This window comes from Ciconia boyciana, chromosome 23 (assembly GCF_034638445.1).
Source record: "Ciconia boyciana chromosome 23, ASM3463844v1, whole genome shotgun sequence".
In the NCBI taxonomy this organism is placed as follows: domain Eukaryota; kingdom Metazoa; phylum Chordata; class Aves; order Ciconiiformes; family Ciconiidae; genus Ciconia; species Ciconia boyciana.
This window is the reverse complement of record NC_132956.1, coordinates 4,164,108-4,180,197: the sequence shown is the minus strand read 5'-3', so window position 1 is coordinate 4,180,197 and position 16,090 is coordinate 4,164,108. Positions and strand designations below refer to the sequence as shown.

The following is a 16,090-nucleotide window of genomic DNA, read 5'->3' as shown; positions in this document are numbered from 1 at the left end:
ATTTTTCAGTCAGAAGAGTGCCAGTTTGGGATTAAAAAAAAAATAAATCTGTTTTTCATAGGCTGATATTTGGGTGAATAACTCATAAAGTCAAAACACTGGGTATTAGGGTACAAATTCAGGGAGGTGAATGGGAAAACAGCTTTTATGTATCTGGGAGAGAAATAAAACTCCTTGAACCCACAAAAATGCCTGAAGAGAATCATCTCAGCCGAGCCAGGGGCAGGCAGCGACTTGCGATGTCTCCATTTGGCTGCTGCGGGTCAAGGCTACCTCCGGGAGGGATGGTGGGGCAGGGGAGGGCAGCGAATCTCTGCGGGGCTGCCCCTCTACGTGGGGGGAGCAAACTCGTTGCACCGGTCTCAGAGCTACCAAATCTTCATGGGTTTGCAACGTGCCAGGCGGGATCTGGTCTGAACTGGGGGGGGAATTGAAGCTGCTCCACTTCCCATGTGGTACCCGGCCCTGAAATGGGTTGGGGTGTCCCATATCTGCGAATCCTGAGCACAGAAAGGGCTCTCAACACTTCCCCTCTTTCTTACGCCTTCTTTAAAATTTCCCTTTTGAGCAAATAAATAGCTAAATAAAGGAAAAAATGCCTTCGCAATGGTGGCTGCGGGTTCCCGGGAGGCGGCAGGCCTGCTGGCTGGGACGGTCCCCGAGGGAGCTGCCGTGGATGGTGCTCGGCCAGCCCCGGCTGCGGATCCGAGGGGTCGCCCGGTTGCCTTCCCGCCGCACATCCACCGTGGCTGCCGGCGGAGGCCGGAGGACGGCCGGGAAGGGAGGCTTGTGCCACGCCACGGATGCCAGGCTGGTGTCTGCAGGGTGCGGAGCATCGTGCTGCCCACCAGCCCGGCTCGCAGAGGGCTCCTGCCCAGCCCGGGGGCTGCCCGCACCAGGTCGGACCCTTGCAGGAGATCCCCCGCCTGCAATGGAGAAAACGCCGCTGAAGCCAGGGAGCACGGAGGGGGCTGGCTAGAGTTTTTTTCGTCTGGTTTTTCATTGCAAGGGAGAGGGGAAAGCTGTCCCTCCCAGAAGGAAAGCGTGCTGGCAAGAAGCGGAGCCCTCCCCTGCCCGCAGCGCCGGGGCCGGTGCACCGTGCTTCTGAGAAATGGGTCCTCGGGGGCCTCTTCCAAGAAAGCCGGCTCCTGCCACCGGGACCTGATTCTGCAGAAGTGGGTGTGCAGCAAACGCTCATCCGATGGGAGCCCCAGAGCTGCCTGAAAACAAGCTGAGCCCTCCAGAAAATCCCAGGCCTCCAAAAGGGTTGGGTTAAGACCTGGGTTTAAGGCTAGGTGCAGCCTAGGAGCCAGTCCAGCGCTCGCAGCGCTCACAGCCAGCCCTGCCCTCGCCCTCGTCCTGTTTGTCCCTTCAAGGGAAGATTTTTTGGGGGGTCAAAACTGATGGGTTTGGTGGGATCTTCACTAGGGCCACAGGAGCTTGTACCGGGGACACACACACCAGCTTTTCTATCGGACAAAAATTCCCAGACACAGACTGGGAATTCAAGAAACAATTATTTTTTTTAAAAACAGTTTTCCTGTAAAAAATGAAATTATAGAAAAAAAAAAAACGGATGGGTTGCAATACTTTTCATTCCAGTTTCACCTTTTAAAACTATTTTCTCTGTCCATAAAATGGAAATTTCAAAAAAGCTACTTTTGACGTAGAAAAAGGAGGACGTAGAGCGGTCACTCGTTGGTGCCATTGAAACATACTGGCTTCAACACGTAGCGAAAAACTTTGTTTCACTCCTTCCACGTGAGATTTGGACCATCCGTCCCCAACCCGCGAGGTCCCTGCGGCAGGTGGGACCGTCACCTCCCAAACTGCTGCTCCGAGCCAGCCTCAGCGGCAAGGCCGGAGCGCCGAGCCCTCCTCCGCAGCCAGCGGCATCTCCCCGACCTCCTCAGAGGTGGCCCCAGTGCCTGGGCGATGGTTTGGGTCCAGCATCCGCAGGGACGTTTGGGCCCTCCATCCAGATGTTTGGGTCCAGCATCCGGGTGCTGGTTTGGGTCCAGCACCCTGACGCGGGCTCTGCTCCCCCAGGGGCTCTGGGGACCCTCTGCCTGCCGGCGGGACGGGATGTTAGGCTGTAACAGAGCCGGGCTGGGGGCCGCTGGGGTTGCCAGCTCAGTGCCTTGCTGTTCCCGTCTGTAAAATGGGGTCAGTGACTCTGTCCTGGCTCTGCTCTGCCCCGTGCACGTTGTGGGTGGAGGCGCGTCCCCACAGCCGCCCACTGCCCCGTGCCTCAGTTTCCCTCCCGCCCCCCCAGCCTCGGGGCATCGCTTTGCCTTGGGGACCAAACGCAGCAGAAACCAATTAGCGCAGGCGTTAATGAGCAAAACGCGGAGGGGGAGAGGGGAAGAGACTGGGGCACGCCGCACCGGGGGGGGGGGGGAGGAACGCCTCTCCTCCCCCCCCCAAAAGGGCGGGCGGGGGTGCGTGCCCCCCTCCCGCTCCCCACCCGCCCCCCGCCGGCCGGGGGAGGGGGAGGAGGGGGGGGGCGGGCGGGGAACGCGGCTGCACCTGCTTTAGAGGAACTATGGTAGGGCGGCCGGCGCCCGCCCCGCGCCGCCGCGCCCGCGCCGCCGCCGCGCCGAGCCGGACCTGAGCGCGGCGCGCACGGCCCCGGCCCGGCCCCGGGCTGCCCGCGCTCCGCACGGCCCGGCGCCGCCCAGCAGCCGCAGCAGGGCGCCAGGGGCGGCGGCGCCGGTGCCCGGGAGCCCCCCGCCATGCCGCGCCGCTCCTGAGCTCGGAGCCCCGCCGCGGCCGCCCCGTCGAAGTTTGGGGAAGGTGGTGGTGGTGGTGGGGGGCGGGCGGTGAGAGGCGGCGCGGCCGCATGCCCGCCGCGGACCCCGGCGCTCGGCGCGACCAGGTGGGTGAGAGCGGAGCGGGGCCGGGCGGGAGGGTCCGCGCGTGTCCCCGCTCCCCGCCACGGCCGCCCCCACGGGGGTGCGCGCTGCCCCCGCCCCGCCGCAGCCGCTGCCGGCGGAGGGGGAGTTCGGGGCGGCCCCCTCCCCGTCCCCCCCGGCAGGTGTGGGGCGGGCGGGGGGCGCCGGCCGCGTCCCCGTCCCCCTCCCTCCCCTCCCCGGGAGCGCGGCGGGTCCGTCCCCCCGCGCTCGGCCGCGGCGCGCTCGGAAGTTTGTTGCGGCGCCCGGACAAAGGGAGCGGGGCCGGGGGCTCGGTGAGCCGGGGTGCGCGGGGTCCCGGGGGCAGGGGGGCCGGGGCTCGGTGCGCACCGGGGCGGGGGGTCCCAGTGCGTGCGGGGTCCCAGTGCGTGCGGGGTCCCCGCTGCGCCCCCGGCTCAGTGCTCCTGGGGCAGCCCCGGCGGCGGGCGGGCGCGGGGGTCTCCGCCGCCCCCCCGAGGCGTTTCCCCGGCCGGCGGAGCGGGGGGGGGGAGCAGCCCCTCGGGGAGGTGGGGGGGGGGTCGGGCACCGGGAAACTTGCGCTGCCGCCGGGAGAGCCGCGCTGCCGGTGCCGGATCCGGACCTGCCTCTGCCCCGGCGCCTTGGGGTCCCGCGCCCCCGGGACGGGGGCTTTGCACCGGGCGGGTTTCAGCCCGGGGGTGGGGGGGGCACGGCCGCCCCTGCCCTGCCAGCCGGCCCTGGGCTCCCTTTGTTGGTGATTCCCATTTTTCCCATCTTTCTTTTCTCCCCGGCAGTTTTGTTTTAATTCCAGCTGCTTGGGGGGCTCGGGTGGGTTTTTTTTTTTTCCCCTTCTTCCTCCTCCATTGCATTTGAACCCAGCCCCAGCCCCGCCGCTCTGTGCCGAGGAGCAGCCCGGCGGGCGCGATTGCCTCCTTTGAGATAAATAAGTAAGTCAGCCCCAAGTTTTGAAATTGCTGGGAGAAGCAGCCACCGCCGTCAACCTGCAGGCAGACCGGCCGTCGCTCCAGCAGCGCCCTGGGAAATCCTCTGCGGTGTCTAAAATAATAACCCAAACTGCAAGGTGAGGGGAGAGGAGGACAAATGCACGGCTTCGGATGGAGCTGGAGGATATTCCCGAGAAATTCCCGCAGGTTTGGATTCTGGAGGGGGGGTTACGGCAGCCGGCTGCGCGGCGAAGCCCTGCCCCGCGTTTCGCCCGTGCCTGCGTTTCACCCGGTTGCAAAGTTTGAGAGGCTTTGGTGTGTCTTTGTTTGAAAGGGGAGTGAGGTTAGGGGTGTTTTTCCAGGGGTTTGGGGGGGTCTTTATAACCTCGACACGATGCCCGCTGCCTGCGGGAGGTCTCGGCGGGCTGGCTGGGACCCTGCCGGCAGCGGCTACTAATAATATCAGCAATAATAATGTGTTTGGAAAGAGTTTTTATTACGGAGCTGTCGTCTTCTGGGAGTTCGGAAATTCCCGGGCAAATATCGTTTCACGAAGCTGGCGGTGGGTCGCTGGGAGCCCCGGATCAGCCTCTTTCATCCCATTCCCACCCCGGTGTCCGCCTTCATTGCGAGATGCTCTCCCAGTCCCGGCGCTGGCAAAGTTGAGATATTTCTATTCTTCCCTGATCCATCTCCCTCGTCTGTGTGATAAACAAACGCGCCTCTGTCTCTTCTCCCCTCTCCCCCTCTCTCCCTCTAAAAAAGAAAGGCACTTCAGAAAGTGCTGCGTTAGCAGCAGACTGCTCTGAATATTTCTTTTGGTGGTAGGAAATCTGTTTTGAGTTGGCAGGCGCGTTTCGAAGGTGTGTATAGGAGAGAACAAGTGGAGTGTAATTGGTTTTTCTTTTTCCATTTGGGAGTGATTTTTTTTTTCTTTCCCCTTTAAAAAAAATCAGCGAAGGGCTGTCTCTTTCCCTCTCTCCCCTCCTGTGCACTTTTAAATACAAATAAAAATGTGCGTAGGGGAAAACAGGGATAATTCACAGGCATCCGCAAACTCCACTTTGCTCGGAGTAGTGGTCGGGAAGCGCCCGCTTTGAAAACTTGCTCTGGGGTTTTTTTTTTGCTATTCTTAATATAGTCCTAGAGGAATTTGTGTCCGAATTCCACCCCGGGATTGCTCGTCGGCTTCAGGCAGCTCTTCCATCCCCGTCGGTCTGGCCGGGAGACCACGATACCCCGAGATTTGCCTTTTACCACACTCAGAACCAACTTAGCATCGGATTAAGACCTCACTTTTCCGCAAGCATTGTAAAGCTGTGGGGCATACAATAAAAATGTTATTAGTTTCTGTATTAAAAGGTTGGGTTGTTTTTAACCCAAACCAGAAGTAGGATTTACTTTTACAAATTTCTTCTTGTGTGTTAAAAATTTACACGAGAAATGTGTTATGCTGGAGAACAGGCATTTGATGTTAAATCAGCCCAACATGTGTCTTGCACAGGCGGTGTGACCCTGGTCCTTGTGTGTTTGCATGGACGTGTTCCCTTTCATGCCTCCCCGTATTCTCAATTAAATATACCAAAGTCTCGGGCTCTTGTGAAATCTAACTCTTAATTTATTTTTTTTTTTTTTAATTCCCACCCCACCTTAAAGTCCATCAAAAAAATCCAACAAGCCCCCAGGGGTGGGTGGATGGAGAAAATAATCAGATTTGGAAAATTCACCCTATTCCCCCTCTTTTTCTGCTTCTCCCCCGCCCCCAGGTCGCTTAAATCAAACTGGGAAGGGAGATGCATGGGGGAGAAGGGACAAAATTTCCTGTGCGGAGCCGGGGAGCTTTTGTCAGGGCTGGGAAGCCCTGGGTGGCTCCTGCCTTTCTTCTGCCCTTTGTGGTGCCGGGGCTGGGGGCGAGGCGGGGAAGAGCCTTCCCGAGCCCTCCCGCTTCCTCTGCTCCAAATAATGGTCAGGAGCTCCTGTTTTGAGATGCTCCCTGGTTTGTTTTTTTAATTATTATTATTATTTTAATTTATGAGTTGTTGTGTGGGTCTTGTTGTGGGGTTCCCCCCCCCCTCCAAGCTCCTTTAGCTGGGGTGTTTGGCGTGGGGACGGGGATGCCTCTGCTCCGAGCCCGGGTCGAGCATCGCTCCCGCGTTAAAAGCCAAACCGCTCCGAGAAACCGGCCCGCAGCGCAAAGTTGGACTCGGTGAGGGGGGAGAAGTGTGGGAGAACAGGATCGGTGTAGAAAATCCACCCCCCCCCCTTTAACCTGCGCGCCCTGGGGCTGCGTCACCCAGCGGGGCCGGGGGGAGCGGTGGGTGCCCCCCGCTCGCCCGCATGGGGACGGGGCGAGGGAAGGAGGATGCGATGGAGAACGCCCGGGCAAGGGGAGGGCTGGGACTTTGCGTGCCGGGGGGGGGGGGGGGGGGGAGAAGGCTGAGCAAACAGAGCAAAATGAAATAAAACGGATTAAAGTTGCTGCTGGGGGGAGGCGGGGAGGGGGCTGATACTCAGACCTGAAAAAAAAATAATATTAAAAAAAATCTGTAAACACTGTGTCCAGCCCCGGTCACCTCCCTGCCCTCCGGGAAAGACAGGCGACCGTAGGGTTTACGTCCTTATTGGAAAGGGAAGAGCAGGGCGAGTTTAAAAAAAAAAAAAGTCTGTGCAATGTATAAAATCAAGTGACACTAAAATATCTACTCCGGGCCCTCGCCCTTTCTCTCCTAATAACCCGGCAGGAATGCGAGTGCACTCAGTTGTGAAGTTGCTGCCCGGAGAGCCCGGGAGCTTTTCTTTTCTGCCGCTGGAGAGGGGGATGCTTTGAGTCTGCTGATGTTTGTGTCTCGCTGTGGGGCTGGGGAAAAGGGGGGTGGCAAGGCACTGGCTTTCAGGTTTTTCTCTCCTTTTATATTTTTTTTTTTCCCTCCCCTTTCCTCTTTTCTTGTTGGGCCGGCGGGGAGGGTGGAAGGGGGGAGCGAAGCCGGAGGAGAGGTGCGGTGCTGGGTTTGCCTTTGTAGCAGCAAGGTGGGGGGCGAGCCGTGCCCCCAGCCGGGGACGGGGCTCATTCTTCCCACCGGAGAAAGGCAGGAGAACCCAGAGGTCCCTGTCTTTTCTTTTGCTTGTTTAAAAGTCATACACATTTATGGCTCTTTGCGTCGCGTTTCCCACTGCAGAGTGGGGTTTGGTAGCCTGAAGTATTTGGGGAAATTCTCTTATTCGTGGAAGGGAGAGCTGGGGTGGGTTTCCCCCTTCATCCCCCTTCCCCACGGTGGTTTTGAAGCACGGGAGGTTTTGAAGCCCCCGGGTTGTGGCTGTCAGGTGGCTTGTGGAGGTCTCTGGGGATGCTCCCTCCCTGTCGCTTGCACCCCAGCATCTCCCTGGGTGCGCGGGGGGTCCTACCTCCTCCTCGGGAGCAATCCTGGGTTTATCCTCCGCTCTGCACCGGGGCTTCCGAAATGACCCCGCTGCCGCCTCGGCGTCACCTGCCACTTCTGGAAGTGGAAACTTGAAATTTCCTGTCCCGTCCTCTTTGATTTTCAGCTCCTCTGTTACATGGGGCAGGGGGGCACCTCACAAACCCGGCTCGGGGGGCTCGGTCCTGCCCCAGGAGGGATGCGCTGTGGGCATCTTCCCCGCGGAAAGACGGGCTCTGTGTTAGCAGGAGAAGGAGGGCAAAAGGGGGAAAATAAAGCTGGAAATGCACTTGGAAACCCGTCATTCGCCTCGGAAGATGTAAAAATCCTCCGCGTGCCACTTCTGGAGACCCCGATGCACCTGAGAGAAACGCAGGGGTAGCTACTTGCTTGAAAATAAAACCAGGGGCCGTGACATTAGTTTTGCAGTGAGTCGCCATCCGGCTTGCGACCCGGTCGGGCTGGCCCTGCTTGCCCCTCCGAGCAGCCGCGGGGGCTTTGGCCAGTAAAGCTCGCTCCTCTGCCAGCTGAGGGGAGAGCAGTATGGGGCAGGACTTGCACCCATTTTATCATCTTGCAAAGCCTTCCCCCTCCCCCTGCTCGCTGTGCTGCACCTTTTAAAGTCAAATATAACTTGCAGATCAGGATGGGGCACAGCTTGAAAAACTTCCTAATTTTTTTTTTTCCTCCCGCTGCAAGTGCTCGTTGTATAAAATACAGCAAAGACGCTGCTTGAGGTGGTTGTTGTTTTTTTTTTAAAACTTTTCCTAATTTAAACCCTTTTTGGCAATCGTATAGGCAAGTCTCTGTGCTAAAACATGTTGCTGGTAATCAGACTGCCCGTGACAAGAACGTGTTTGCAAGTGGAACGGCATCGGGGAAAGGGAAGAATTAAGAGGCAGAAGCGGCGGAGGAGGAGAGCTGCTCCCTTTGGAGGTCGGCAATGCAATGCTGCGGAGGAAAATGCAACCCGTCCATCTGCCACGTTTTATTTTATAAAGATCCTGCTGGAGGAGAGATTAGATCTGGGGACGGAGCTGGAGGGAAGTCATTAAGGGATTACGATGCAGACGTGGGCATGGGGCTGGCTGTAACAACGGTACCTGGATATCCAGGCAAACGAGTTCTGCGTGTGCGAAGCACTTGGCACAGGGAGTCGGGATCCTCTCTTCTTTTTTTTTTTCTTTTTTTTTTTAAAGGAAAAAAAAAAAAAGCCTGTGTTTGCAATCCGCTCTGCCGAGAACCACTCGGGTAAAGCGAGCTGCTGTTGGTGTTCGCCGGCCCCAGGCAACACTTGCCGCCTGGCTCTGGTGCCCTGGCAAGTTGGCAAAAAGTCTTTTGTGGTGTGTTCCGGTGGAAACCCTCCTTCTGCGCCGCCGTCGTCGGGTCCAGATTAGCAGCAAAAACATGCTTATTTTTTAGCAAAACAGGGAGTGGAGGGTGGCTGTGGGAGGAGAATCTTTCCTGGTCCCGACAGCTTGGCTCTGCCGGGGCTCCTGGGTGTGTTTATCGGAAGCGAAAGGTGTGATAATAAAACTTATTTTTTGGAAGATTACTTTCAAAACTGTGGAAAGGTGCAAAAAAAAAAAAATTCTTTTTAAGGTATTAGAGGGGGAAAAATATCCTGTGGGGGGCCCCGGGTTGGAGGTGATTTGGAAGCTGTTTATTCTGCCTCATTGGCAAACCTCCTCCACGTGACCGGCTTCGGTGAGGAGCTGGCACCGGCCGGGAAACCGTGAACGGGGCCGGGGAGCACCGGGATGGTCCCGGGGCTGGCAGGGAGCAGGGGAGCTACAGCCCCCCGAGGAGGAAGACCCCCGTGCGATGGGTACGTGCTCTGTGCGTGTTGTGCGGGCTGTTTGGCAGCTCCCGAGGCTCGGGGAGATGCCGTCTCCAGGGGTGTTTTTGCTCGGGCACCGATACTCCCGTTTGAACAACCACGGGGCCATGGCAAGGATCGGCCGGGATGAGCCCCTCGCCCGGAGCGGGTGGTGTTGAAACAACTTATTTCAACGCACCTTTGCCAGGTCGCTGGCGGAGCTGGCTTTATCTAGTGGGATTTAACTGCGCCGAGGCTAATAAAGGCATAAAACACCAACGGTGCCGTCCGGGGCAGCGGGCGCTTCCCGCGCGCTTGGGCAGGGCTAGCCGAGCATCACGCTGCAGAGCCGCCTCGGGGGCCAGGAGCTGTCGAAGCCCTGACCTCGAACCCTCCGGCCGTTCGCTTGCTTCTTCCGAGTCTTGGTTTATTCCACAAACCATAGATTTTAGGTGAGTGTTTTCTTCTTGTCTGCTTATTGTGAATCTGTGAGCCAGGGACTGTCCTTTATTTGTTCTCCTGTAGCGAGATCTGGACAGGGACCGCCTAGGAGAAGCTGTCATGGGCTTGGTGAAAGATGTCTTCAGCCTTAGAAAAGAGGGAGAGAGGAGGAAGGCTCGAAGTAGGTTGCTTAATGCAAAATATAAGGCCAGAACTTGTGCTCGTGAGTGAAGGATGTGCTGGGATCCCATCTACCCAGGGATGTCCCCTCCTCCTGGTGGCCACTGGGCTTTGGTTCTCTGCCTGCAAGTTGCCCGCTGTGGCCCATTAGTGGGAATGTGTTTGCCCGGTGACTTTCTGCCAGTGCTTCTTGGCCTGGGGGGTGGCTCGCTCGCATGCTGGAGCTTGCGCTGGGCTCGTGGCTCGGTTGGGTGCTGCGCATCACGTGCCGGGATCACGGCGCATCGGTTGGGTCGGCCACCGCGGGATGGGGTTTCCAGCACGGGCGATCCCGCTTTGGCCATGCGGTCCTGGGTGCTGCTGGGAGGATGCTCCTGGCTGCAGGACTGTCCCCAAACCCCACTGGGACATGAGGCTTCGGGGACGCCTCGGCTCCCGGCTTGTCCGATGGCTTCACCCCCAGCTCCCGGGGATGGAAACGCCTGGCCAGGATGGCAGGGGGTGGCAAGGGTCGTCTCGCTGTCTCCCAGGGCAGGGGGGGAAGGTGCCCCACTGCAGCACTGGCAAAAGGCCCTGTGTCTGTTTAGGGCTTGGGGTGGTCACGAGGGTGTTGGAGGGGGGATGATTTATGGCAAGAAATACCTGGCAGAGATGAAGTTTCTTGTTGAGGATCAGGGGTTTTTGGCTGAACTGGACGAGGGTTTGGGCAGGAGTGGTGGGCAGAAACCCTGTACTGGGGAGGGAAAAACCCTTTCCCGTGACCTGGGGCTTCCCGTATGGTGTTATGTCCCCTCTGGGTGCCACTTGCCAGGCTGTGTCCTGGCAGCCACCTTGCCACGGAGCTGTGTGGCACCGGGAGCCCTTTTGCAAGGGCTGCGCTGCCTTTTGGGCTGCTCCGGTTGGAGGAGCGCACCCCAAAACTCTCCGCTCTTCAGCGTGGTGTGGAAGCAGCCCAGGATCTCAGTGCCTTGAACAAAACCAAAATGTCCTTTAACAACTCACAATTTATTTTTTTTTGACATCTCCCCACTTCTCCCAAAGGAGCTCCATGCACCCAGCAAGGGGCCAGCGCTGCTGAGCATCCTGTGGCCCCATATCCCTGGCCCGGCTCCCAGCTGGGAGAGGAGCAGGAGGAGGTGGTGAGATGTTTTGTGCCACCGAGGGGGTTTCCCGGCAGGTGGCCGTCACCCAGCGGGCTGGGTCCTTCCTCCAGAGTCCAAAGTCCCCCAGCCGATCCTTCCTGGATGTGGCCAGACCTGATGGCGGGAGGGAAATTCCACGGAGCGCAGGGTAACCGTGATCTGGAATACAAATACGGCATCATTGGGCCTATTAAAAAACGGAAGAAGGAGAGAAAATAAAGGGGGTGTGGGGGGGAGAGCGTCCCATAACTTTTGTGGCAGGAAATGTGGATTTTGAAAATGTGCTGTGCCAGGCATAGCTGCAAAAACCCCTTATTTTGCTGACATGGATTCGGGTGGGGGCGAAGACGTGCTTTTATAAAGTGCCGTCTCCAGCTTTGCCCTTCTCTGGGGTTGTTTCCAAACTATTTACGCTTTCTCCTTTTACTCCCCAACCTGCTTTCCTCGCATGGAATTTGCTTCCCAACCAGAGCAGTGCCACTTTTATTCTGCGTTTCTGCAGCGGGGTCCTGGCGGGATGTGGTTTGTTTTGGTCTCCCCCTCCCCATCTCCCCCTCATGTTGCTGTACCCCGTGCTCAGCTTCGGCTCTGCTGGGAGTGGGGTTTGGGGAGCCAGGCTGCGACCGCTCTGCCTGGCACAGATGTTCCACCATTAATAAATTAAAACCTCAAAATCGACATGATTTCTCATTTGGAAAACAAAAGGGGTGTTTGTCCCCTGCTGCACGGGTAAATCTGGGGCTGGAGGGAGGAGGAGGAGGGTGCTGCTGTACGTCCCATCGCTCCCAATTTGTCTCAGCCTCTCGGCACCCGTGGTCCGGAGCACTCGTGCCTTGCTCCTGCCACCCCCAGTGGCTCCTGTTCCCATCCCTCCCCCCCCCGGCACTGGGGGTGGTGGGTTTGTAGGGTGCTGCTTGCAGGGGGTCTGGGTTTGGCAGTGGAGCCGTTGCTCCTGTGTGCAGGTGCGAGGCAAGAAGCAAGGTGAAGGAGAGGAACAGCAGGCTGGGATGCATGGGGCCGGATCCTGCACCCGTGCAAACCTGGTTGGGGTCAGAGCTATTCTGGTTTCTGCAGCAGACCCCAATGGATGGGGGTGAAACCACCGAAAGCACGCTGAGCAAAGTGCGAAGCCGCCTACGTGGCGGGGGTGCTGGTGCTTCGGGCGTGGGGTCCCCTCTGTCCTTGGAGCTGGGCTTGGTCACCTCTTGGGAAGGGGTCAAGATCAGGCGCTCCCTTCTCGAGTGCCTGCAAAACTCCGGCAGATCCTGCGTTACATCAACGGGGGGGTTTGGGCCGGGTTTTTGCACATCACACCCGGCTGATGGAGTTCCCGGGGGATTGCTCGGGAGGGTTGGGGGGCGTGGGAGGGGGGAGAGAAAAGGTTCCTGATGTGCACCAGGTGCAGGGGGACCTGGATGTGGTTTTCCTCGCTTTCTGGCCCCTCTGTGCAGGGTTTCTGGCCGGGGCAGGGACACGGGGGCTGCAGAGTGTGGGGCATCGCTGCTGTGTACAGGGTGGGCGAGCGAGCGCCAGCCCCCAAGTGCCCCTCGGAGGCTTGTCCAGCCTGCAGAGGCATCTCTGCAGTCTTGGGGAAAATCTCCCCAAGTTTGGGATTTGTTATATATGTTGTGGAGGGGAGGTGTCCAGTCCATGCGTTCCCGAGAGAAACAGGTAAAGGAAAATGTCCTAAAATCCGCCGCGGTGAGGGGTGGGGGTGCGAGCGTGCTGGCCGGTAAGGGATTTCTGGCCGAGCTCCGCTCCCGTGGCACGACACGAGATTCGTTTCATCCCTCTTTTGCTGTAGCGACAGGCGGAAGATTTATGCTGAAATTTGGGTCTGAGTGTTCCCCGATCCTCTGCTCGCCCTGGCAGCAGCGTTTGGTGCTTCAGGGTCCAGCCTGGCTCCTTTTAACGGGATGGATCCCCGGGGCCGGGCTCTGCCTGCCCTGAAGGATGCTCAGGACTGTCTGGATGAAGCGGGCAGGTTGGGGTCGGCACAGCTCTGTTCAGGTTATTCACGCTTTTCCTTTTAAAACAGGTTTTTATTTATACCTAGCATGGCAGAGTCTGCTTTGAGGGCCGGTTTCAAAATCGCTTGAAGTCTTTCTCTTGATGCTGGTGGGCTCGAGCCCTGAACAAATGCCCTTTTCCCTGGGAAGTGGAGCTGTGGTTCTGAATCTGGGTCAAACTTCGGGGCTGTCGGAGCAGCCCCATCCGTGCATCAAACGCCGCCTTGTTCCCGCACCATGCAGATATCACACCGGTGCCGACACCGGCATCGCTGGCCATACGGCTGGGCAAAAGCAGTGCTGGAGTGATTTCCCCCTGGGTTATAGAGCTGGTGGTTTTAAAATACTTTGATGAAAAGGCCAGTCCATTTAGAAATGCAATGAGATGAAGTTTAACAGGCGAGGGGGCTCGTTTGGGGATTGATGCTGGCTTTGGGGAAGGTCAGTGCCATCTGGTCACTTGTGTCCCCACCGTGCCGGAGCAGTGGATGCCGCAGTGGGGAGTGTCGGTGCCGCTGAATTTCCAGCCCATAGATTTGGGCTGCTGCGGCAGGAGACAGCGTCCGTGCCTGTCCATCTGGGAGAGGGACGGAGGGACAGACCCCTGTCCTCTGCCCTACGAGGGGACATGCATCTCCTTTCATTGCAGGATTGGTCCTTTCCGACTGCAGCGGGGATCTCTGCTGGTCCTCGCTGTTGCAGATACAAATGCTCCGGGAATTGCCCTGGGGCTGGGAATGAGCAGGGAGTCGCTGGTTTTAGCCGAAGGTTTAAAATAATAATTGGTGTTTTAAAATACCTGGCAGGGGGCAGGAGCCATGGTCTGCATTGGGGCTGGCCGGGGGCGCGGGGCCGGGGCTGCCCGTGCGGGCAGGTACCGGGGGCTCGTGGAGCAGGCAGGGAGGTGGGTCGGGTCCCTGGGGGAGTTGGTGACCCAGACTGTATCTGCTTCGTGTCTTGCCTGATGCTATATCCCGGTGTCGTTGCCTTCCCTCACCATGATGTGATGATTTTTGGTCTGGGGAGGAAGGGAGATGTCCCCTGGGTTGGTGCCCTGCTTGGGGTGGCCGGCAATGGGCCCCATGGCACCGCGTCCTACAGCCAGCGGTCTGCTTCCCACCCGGGGGATGCGCTTTGGGGACAGGGGGAGAGGGTTGTCTGTGACCCTGTCTCGGCGGGAGACGTGGAAAGATGATGTGACCTGATTGCGGAGGAGCGGTGCCGGCGGGGAGCCTGGAGCCGTGGTGCAGCTGTGGTGGGGCTTGCGCCGAAGCTTCCCCTGTGTGCACCCAGCCCGAGGTGGGCACCCTCGCCTGCGACCCCGTGCAAGAGCCTGTGCACCCCCACAGCTACGCGGTGCCCTGGGCTGGGGGTTTCTGGGCTCCCCACTAAGGAAAGAAGCTTGCGATGCCCGAGCTGCTGCTGGGGTGCCTTGCTGTGGTTCCCATCAGCCGGCAGTGAGTCCTTCCCGGGCAGGCGGGCACGTCGGGAGCCGGCTGGGCACTGGGTACCTCGAGCCCCTTTTTGCCCCAGCACCCATGGGTGCTTGCAGGGCCCCTGGGACTTGGCAGCCAAGAGCTGTGGGTCTGGGCGAGGCACGGGGTGTTACAGCTTGCAATCAGTGAATCGTAAACTAATATTTTGAAGAATGAGGATTATTTTTAAGAGGGGTGGAGGGGGGAAACCCCACAATTTTTCAGGTGTGCTTTGCAATGAAGATGTGTCTAACACCACGTTAATGGTGATCATCCCCCGGGTTTGCACGGTGCTGTCTGTCCCACGCCAGCGGGAAGGTGCTGGTGGCTTCCTTGGCCACTGCACCATGGTCGCCTCTGGCCTGGAGCATCAGCAGCTGCCCGCGAGCTGCTCTTGGGTGTCTTTGCACCGTGAAGCTGGGCTTCTTCAGGGATCTCGCCATTCTCAGGAGGAAGCATCGCTCGCTGACTGGGATGAGCAGGGAGTCGGGAGGTGCAGATCACCTCGATTCACTCCGTCGTTCCATAGCTCTGTCCCAATCCGTAAAGCAGGGATGTGCTGCCCAGAGTCGGGAAGATGCTGTGTCCCAGCGTGTGGTCTGGTAAGGGCTGAGCTCTGGGGATACACAGGGCTCGGGAGCCTGGATGGATGGGCACGACCTGGGAATGCCGTGGATGACACCAAAGCGATGCTGTGGGACCAGATCACCTCCCCGTGCTGCCGGCCTGGCAGCGGTCCAGAGGGATGCTGAAACCGCGGAGGTGTGCTGCCATCCTGCCGGGAACGGAGGGGAGAAGCATCGCCCTCCCGGACTCCCCGGTGAAGGGTGCTGGAGGGGGGATGCTCTCCCTGGGAAGAGGACGTGGTGGCTGAACGCAGCTCATCCAGAGCACCCAGAGAAGGAGCACGGGGGACGCTGGTGATCTCTTGGCTTTGGCACAGGGTCTGCGTGGGGAAACGCTTCCCCCGGCTGGAGGGATGCTCCGTGCCTCTCCGCTGAGCCTTGCCCTCTTCCTGAGCACCCGAAATGTTAAATGCACCTTCCCGATCCCCTCCGCAGGCGCGGGCGGTGTGGCCTCGCGGCTGCCCATCACCATTCCCCCTGCAAGACCCCGGGACAGCCCAGCCTCTTTGCCGAGCACGCCGCTTCCCAGCTTTTAAGAAAGCACTGGAGAAATTGCTCATGTTATTCCAGTCGCTGCTCTAAGCAGAGATGTCGGGGCTGTCGGGAGCCGTGTTTGTCTTCAGGGCTGCGGCTTGCTCCACGCGGGTGCCGAGGCTGCTGCGGGGGTGCCGGGCACCCGGGCAGACCAGGAGATATTGAGTCCGTGTGAGATGGAGCCGAGCTGTGCAGAAATAAAATCAGGAAGGTTGTTTGAAAGTGCTGAGACTGGCTCTGGCAGTGGCTGCAAGACGGAGCCGGCCTCGGGTCATGCTTACCTCTGATTTGGATGCAAAAAAATGGACTTCAGCCCAGGAGTTTGAAAATGCCCAAGGATAGTTCTCCCCCCCACCGCCTTTTCTTCTCCCTCCTCGTGAGCAGCATAATTTCTGGATGGAAACCAGGCTTTTTCCTGCATAGAAATGGGATTTGCAGTGGAAAGCATCAGTGTGCGGCAGGGAGCGCATTAAATAGAGCATTTTCTGGATGAATTTTTGCACAAACATGACGGAGTCTGGGAAAACTTGCAGCATCCGAGTTCCTCCCTCCTGTTCGATAGGCACCCTGACTTTTTTTTCCTCCCCTCTGGATTATTTAAAAGCCAGAAGAGACTTTTAGCAACCTCCAGTCT

The 16,090-nt window shown here is 58.6% G+C and overlaps 1 protein-coding gene across 6 annotated transcripts in view; it reads left to right on the top strand.

Moving 5' to 3' along the window:
- The first annotated feature begins 2,592 nt into the window (after positions 1-2,592).
- Positions 2,593-16,090, top strand: part of FOXP4 (forkhead box P4) — a 66,624-nt gene continuing 53,126 nt past the window's right edge. For 3 of the 6 annotated variants that reach the window (XM_072844809.1, XM_072844808.1, XM_072844803.1), the window contains exon 1: positions 2,593-2,878. The gene's annotated coding sequence lies outside the window, so the exon portion shown is untranslated. Of the gene's footprint in view, positions 2,879-3,034; positions 3,188-3,473; positions 4,022-16,090 lie in introns of those variants that run through there. The other 3 variants (XM_072844805.1, XM_072844806.1, XM_072844804.1) reach the window with 3 other exon arrangements.